General features: G+C 56.5%; 1 pseudogene; it reads right to left on the reverse strand.

Moving 5' to 3' along the window:
- Window positions 1–7,416: 7,416 nt before the first annotated feature.
- The window catches only part of LOC135172303 (large subunit ribosomal RNA), a 2,829-nt pseudogene continuing 2,745 nt past the window's right edge, over window positions 7,417–7,500 (reverse strand).

Here is a 7,500-nt window from a genome sequence, read left to right on the forward strand (position 1 = left end):
TACGACCGCGATAAGGTCGTCCGCGTAGGCGACTTCGATATCGCCAAAATTCTGCTCGATGCTCTTGAGGAGGGCATCGAACATGAGATTCCAGCAAGCGGGGCCCAGGACTGATCCTTGTGGACAGCCCCGGGTGGCCGGCTTGGAAACCTCTTGGTCGCTCCAGGCGATCTTGACGGTCCGATTGTCAAAGTAGCTCCGGAGCACTTCAAAGACATTCTTCGGACAGTCTCGATCCGCCAAAGACTGGAGGACTAGGGGCCACCACACGTTGTCAAAGGCTCCTGAAATATCGAAAAGGAGTCCAATGACGTACCTCTTGTCGTTACCGCGTTCGACTAATTCACGCAACTCTACTATCGCGTCTTCCGTGGAGCGTCCAGGCAGAAAGCCATATTGACGTCCTGATAATTTGTCCTCGGTAAGGACTTTCGACGTAAGGATCCCGTGCAGGACCTTTTCGAAAAATTTCCCGACAACCGACAAGAGGCAAATGGGACGGTAGGATTTGGGGTCGGACACATCCTTGTGAACTCCTTTGAGGAGAGCACGAAGTGTGCCGACTTTCCAAACGGTGGGGAAAACGCCATGCTTAAGGCAGGCGTTGAAGAGTCGCGTGAAGATGTGAGGCATCCTCATGACCGCGACTTTTAGGACCCTAACTTCAACTAAATCGCATCCTGGGGCTTTGTCATTCTTAAGGGTCTTTACGAGACCCTTAAGTTGGTCGTCCGTCAAGTCTCGTGCGTCATCCGTTTGAACCCTTAGGTTCTTCACGCGTTCGCGGATGTCGGTCTGTTCCGGTGTGTCTGCGTTGGGGTCGTCGTCGGGTACGTGTGTGTCCAACAGTACCTCAGCAGTCTCACGCATTGTAAGTGTCGTGCCATTCGCGGTTCTAAGGGTGCTGAGTACCGTGCCTACACGCAATTTATCAGCGGCATATTTGTAATGGAAGCCCCAGGGATTCGCGTTGCTTTCCGTTGTTATGTAACCGCGCCAGCTATTTTCTTTACATGTCCTAAGTAGCCTGGTGTACGACCGCAGGACTACACGATACCTATTCTGTTTAATTTTTCGCGCGTCAGGGTTAGTCTCCCTTCGGTAGCCGTTTCGGAGACGACTGACCAGTTTGCGTTTGCTGGTCAGCTCCTCGGTCCACCACGGATTCGCGCGACGGTAATGTCTGCGGCGCGGCATCGAATCTTGGCAGGCTTTGGTGAGTACGTCACCCAGTACTTCTGCCATTCTCTCAACATCCGCTGTAGAATCCAGCGGATGGTCCACGAGTTTCTCACGGGCCTCCTCATCGAGGGTCGCCTCGAACTTTTCCCAGTCGGCCCGACGAACGTTGAACCGCATGGTAGAGCCCTCGCCGACTCCCGAGTTATTGACGCGCTGTGAGGAACTGCGGATTGCTAAACGAAAGAAAACCGACGTGTGGTCACCGGTGGACCACTCGTCCTCCAACCTCCATGCACGTATGAATTTATACATGCCAGGCGTGGCCAGTGTGACGTCGATGAACGACGTACCTGCGGCACTCCTGAAGGTTGGGCCCTGCCTAGCATCATTCGCGACGCGGAGACCGAAAGACTCTATGAGCTCTCCCAGGAGGACACCACGGTCAGTGGTCCTGGGGCTCCAAAGGGAGTGTTGGGCGTTCGAATCGGCCGCCACCAGAACGCGGCGACCCCTGAGACAGCTGAGAACCTTTTCAAGCTGCCTCAGGTGGATTTCTATGTCGTCCGAGTATTGAAAATAACTGGAGACGACGAAGAAGGATCCACCGGGGACGCGGGCTTCAGCACAAACGCAATGTGCATTACTTAATTGGGACACGTAAGCAATCTCCACGATGGAGTTGCACGCAACGACGGCCGCCCACGGTCGCTCCGTTGAGCTCGCGGCAATACGCATTCCGACTCCTAGGCCGCGTATGGCCCAGGTGTTCGCCTCACGAATGGCATACGGCTCTTGGAGCAACAATATGTCCAGACGCTCTTTGCGGATTAACTGGAAGACCTAGTAGGTAGGGACACTCAATGCGGTATTTTGAAAACAACCTTGCCAGGTTATGGTTTTCGGAAACCTCGCATGGCCTATTAATCTACTCTATTTACATAATAACAAACACTTAGGCCATTACCCACTGCCAAGGGGGGGGTTGGAAAAATCCATACTGTCGGCCGGTTCAGATGGCCGAAGGACACTTTGCAACCATGACGGCGCCAGGTCACAAGTGACTGACGCAGGCATGGCTCCCGCGGGGAACCTCGGGGCGGTGGTCCTTGGTGTCAGCCTGACACCCAGAATGTGAAAAGTGGATAAGGGTTTTTGGGATTAAAAGATATAAAAGAAATAGAATAGAAGAAGAAGAAGAGGAAGAAAAGAGAAGAGAAGAAAGAGAAGAGGTGAATCTAATTCTCATTCATATCTCCAACCGGGACAGGGTTACCCGGAGAAGGTTACCGGGTTCCTGTCCCACGACTCTCGTCTCCGACAACGAGAGCTGGTTGGTCCCATTCATTCGTTCACTCATCGTCGCCGCGACTTCTTATTTCCGCGTACGCTTCCACGCATTTCAGCCACATACATTCCCTGCAAAAATCCGCGAACACGGCGAATGACTCCCTGGACGACACTAGCGCTTGTGCCGCCTGGGGCCATGGGCGATTCCCGATTATTCCCGCGATGCACTCCCGCTGTGGTGCATATATCGGACAGTCCATAATAAAATGCTGGACTGTGTCTTCAGCCTGGTCGCACTCGCAGTTGCGTGACTGGGCAAGGCCCCGGTCGTGAAGATAGGACCGGAATTGCCCATGCCCTGTCAGGACCTGCGAGACCCAGTGGTCGCACTCGACCCACTTAGCTTCCAGGCGCGCCGCAGTATCGGGGAAGAACGCGAAGGTGTTCCTCCCTGTTGAAGCCCGCTCGAACCTACTCCGCCAGAGATTTCGGATCTCTGTTTTTATTTCCTCAACGGCCTCGATCGGGCGGCCGTTGTTACCAACGCGCGGATTCGCGGGGTCTATGTCAACATCTCCTATTCTGACCGGAATGCCTTTCTTGGCTTGGTAGCGCGCTGCTCTTTCCCTCAATAATAGGTCCACAGGAAGCACCCCCGCCGCTGCGCAGAGTGCTTCGTGTGAAGCCGTCCTATACGCGCCAGTCACTGTCAGCAGCGCGCTCCTCTGCGCGGTACGGAGTTTCTTCATGTCGTACGGTGTGCACCGGTCCACCCACCCGTGGGCTGCATACGACGCGACAGCCTGAAAAACGCCCTGAAATACTAACTTAACCGATCGGTATCGGAGTCCCCAATGCTTGTGCATTAGGGCCGATAGCCGAGTGAAGAGGACCCTGGCTTTTTCCTGGATGTATCGTGTATGGGTCCGGACCCGCATGTTCCTATTAAAATGTACCCCGAGGTACCTGACGCTATCCTTAAACTGAACCTTCTCCCCGGAGAGCCTAATCTCGGGTGGGCGGATATCCAGCACCGGTTTCACGCGTCGGCGTGTCCTTCGCGCCCGATCCCACCTGTACCGCACCAGCGGCGCTCTCTTCTGCGAGTTGCATGACAGGACAATTGCCTCTGTCTTGCTCCTCGACAGTTCGAGCTTCGCTGACGCGCACCACGACGCGATGTGTTCGGCGACGGCTCGGCCTATCCTCTCTATTTCCTTACGCGAGTCGGCCGATACGACCGCGATAAGGTCGTCCGCGTAGGCGACTTCGATGTCACCAAAATTCTGCTCGATGCTCTTGAGGAGGGCATCGAACATGAGATTCCAGCAAGCGGGGCCGAGGACTGATCCTTGCGGACAGCCCCGGGTGGCCGGCTTGGAAACCTCTTGGTCGCTCCAGGCGATCTTGACAGTCCGATTGTCGAAGTAGCTCCGGAGCACTTCAAAGACATTCTTCGGGCAGTCTCGATCCGCCAAAGACTGGAGGACTAGGGGCCACCACACGTTGTCAAAGGCTCCTGAGATATCGAATAGGAGTCCAATGACGTACCTCTTGTCGTTACCGCGCTCGACTAATTCACGCAACTCTACTATCGCGTCTTCCGTGGATCGTCCAGGCAGGAAGCCATATTGACGTCCTGATATTTTGTCCTCAGTAAGGACTTTCGCCGTAAGGATCCCGTGCAGGACCCTTTCGAAAAATTTCCCGACAACCGACAAGAGGCAAATGGGACGGTAGGATTTGGGGTCGGACACATCCTTGTGAACTCCTTTGAGGAGAGCACGAAGTGTGCCGACTTTCCAAACGGTGGGGAAAACGCCGTGCTTAAGGCAGGCGTTGAAGAGTCGCGTGAAGATGTGAGGCATCCTCATGACCGCGACTTTTAGGACCCTAACTTCAACTAGATCGCATCCTGGGGCTTTGTCGTTCTTAAGGGTCTTTACGAGACCCTTAAGTTGGTCGTCCGTCAAGTCTCGTGCGTCCTCTGTCTGGACCGTTAAGTTCCTCGCGCGTTCACGGATGTCAGTCTGTTCGGGTGTGTCTTCGTTGGGGTCATCGTCAGGTACGTGTGTGTCCAACAGTACCTCAGCAGTCTCACGCATTGTAAGTGTCGTGCCATTCGCGGTTCTAAGTGTGCTGAGTACCGTGCCTACACGTAATTTATCAGCCGCGTATTTATAATGGAAGCCCCAGGGATTCGCATTACTTTCGGTCGTTATGTAACCGCGCCAGCTATTTTCTTTAGTTGTCCTAAGTAGCCTGGTATACGATCGCAGGACTACACGATACCTACTCTGTTTAATTTTTCGCGCGTCAGGGTTAGTCTCCCTTCGGTAGCCGTTTCGGAGACGACTGACCAGTTTGCGTTTGCTGGTCAGCTCCTCGGTCCACCACGGATTCGCGCGACGGTAATGTCTGCGGCGCGGCATCGAATCTTGGCAGGCTTTGGTGAGTACGTCACCCAGTACTTCTGCCATTCTCTCAACATCCGCTGTAGAATCCAGCGGATGGTCCACGAGTTTCTCACGGGCCTCCTCATCGAGGGTCGCCTCGAACTTTTCCCAGTCGGCCCGACGAACGTTGAACCGCATGGTAGAGCCCTCGCCGACTCCCGAGTTATTGACGCGCTGTGAGGAACTGCGGATTGCTAAACGAAAGAAAACCGACGTGTGGTCACCGGTGGACCACTCGTCCTCCAACCTCCATGCACGTATGAATTTATACATGCCAGGGGTGGCCAGTGTGACGTCGATGAACGACGTACCTGCGGCACTCCTGAAGGTTGGGCCCTGCCTAGCATCATTCGCGACGCGGAGACCGAAAGACTCTATGAGCTCACCCAGGAGGACACCACGGTCAGTGGTCCTGGGGCTCCAAAGGGAGTGTTGGGCGTTCGAATCGGCCGCCACCAGAACGCGGCGACCCCTGAGACAGCTGAGAACCTTTTCAAGCTGCCTCAGGTGGATTTCTATGTCGTCCGAGTATTGAAAATAACTGGAGACGACGAAGAAGGATCCACCGGGGACGCGGGCTTCAGCACAAACGCAATGTGCATTACTTAATTGGGACACGTAAGCAATCTCCACGATGGAGTTGCACGCAACGACGGCCGCCCACGGTCGCTCCGTTGAGCTCGCGGCAATACGCATTCCGACTCCTAAGCCGCGGATGGCCCAGGTGTTCGCCTCACGAATGGCATACGGCTCTTGGAGCAACAATATGTCCAGACGCTCTTTGCGAATTAACTGGAAGACCTCCCCGGTTACTGCAATTGAGCGGGACATGTTCAATTGCAGTATTCTAACGTCGCGTTGCGCGCCCGGTCCCTCAATCGCACTCACGTGTGATATGTGACCTATTGGAACGGGGGGTACCGGTGAGCCTCCGGTCGCGACGCGATGACTATCGATCCTACTTAGACTAACTTGGCACTCGCGAACCCTACCTAATAAATGAGTGGACTCACCGGTTGATGATCTTGAAGATCCCGGCGTTGGCTGGCTCGGATGCGCAGTCACTCCTTCGTCCTCTGCGACGTCCTCGTGGACAGCACGAAGGCTGGAACCTTTCCCTCGTCGGGAGGGCAGTACCCCGGCGCACGGCGGGCGACTACGAACCCTTGAGGGCACCACCCTCCTTGGGTCCCTCGATGTAGTCGCTGCTGGTGTTGTTCCTCTGGCATGCTGGGAAGCGATGCGCAGACTTCGCCGCACGACGGACGCATCATTGTGCCCCCCCGGAGATCCGATTGGGGGCAGTTTAGCCTCCGGAATGAATTTGCAAAGATGCTCTGCCATGGTTGAAGTTTGTTGACGAGACGGTCGCCGGCCGTGCCAAAAGGCAGGAGCTGAAAAGCTGAAAAGTAAAAACAAAAGTGAAAATAAGAGGATTAAGGATTAGAGGGGGCGGTTCCCCGCGGCACCGAGCTGGGTAGCTCGGGACGCTGGGCGCCGTCCCTGGGAGGGGGCCTTCCGGTTCCCGCCGAGCTGGGGAGCTCGGATCGGGGCCCGGTGGAGGCGCTGAAGGAGTGCTCCGCCTCGACTCCCCTCGAAAGAGGAGCAGAGAGGGAGCAGACCCACAAAAGGGGGAACCCACCCATCCCACCCGACGACCCACCCCGCGAACCGTCCCTTTCCCGAGGGATACCCACCCACTCCCCCTGACCCAACCCCCACGTGTGGCGTCGCGTTTTCACCGGCCTCCACCGTTGCGGGAGGTTCCGACTACTAACGCGTGGCTGGAACAAGTTGCGAGAACCGCAATGTCCATGCCCTTCGCACTGCGAAGCAGCCAGTCCCCCCTCCCCCGCACCACCCCACGAACCGTCCCTTTTCCGAGGGATACCCACCCAGTGACCCAACCCCCACGTGTGGCGTCGCGTTTTCGCCGGCCTCCACCGTTGCGGGAGGTTCCGACTACTAACGCGTGGCTGGAACTACTTGCGAGAACCGCAGCGTCCATGCCCTTCGCACTGCGAAGCAGCCAGTCCCCCCGGACCCCCACCCACGCGTGGAATTACCCGTCCACCAACCGATCCCGCCCTCCACCACGAGGAACCACCCCTCCACCAGCCGATTTCGCGCTCCCTCGCGTTTCCCGAAGTCCGGCCCACCCCACCGTGACCAAATCCGCGACCCTCCCCCGCCGAACCCACCAGTAAGTAGGTCTCGCGCCCCTCCACCCGCCGATTTCGCCCTCCGCCACGTGGACCCACCCCTCCACCACGTGGAACCACCCCTCCACCGGCCGATTTCGCCCTCCCTCGCGACCCAATTCGCGACCCCCTCCCCTCCGAAACCCCCCATGGGTACAGGGACTCACCCTGCACCCGCAACCCCCCTAGGTGTAATTATTGAGACCCCCCAAAAGGGGGATCCCAATCCTTACACCAAGTTCGACTCAGGGACCGCGGGGTCGTCACACCCCGTGTGTAAGGGCGGTTTTACCCGCCATTACACCCCCTGCGGGAAGTAGGTAGGGACAGCGAGAATCGTCGTTAATCCATTCATGCGCGTCACTAATTAGATG

The sequence above is a fragment of the Diachasmimorpha longicaudata genome, unplaced genomic scaffold (assembly GCF_034640455.1).
Source record: "Diachasmimorpha longicaudata isolate KC_UGA_2023 unplaced genomic scaffold, iyDiaLong2 ctg00000234.1, whole genome shotgun sequence".
In the NCBI taxonomy this organism is placed as follows: Eukaryota; Metazoa; Arthropoda; class Insecta; order Hymenoptera; family Braconidae; genus Diachasmimorpha; species Diachasmimorpha longicaudata.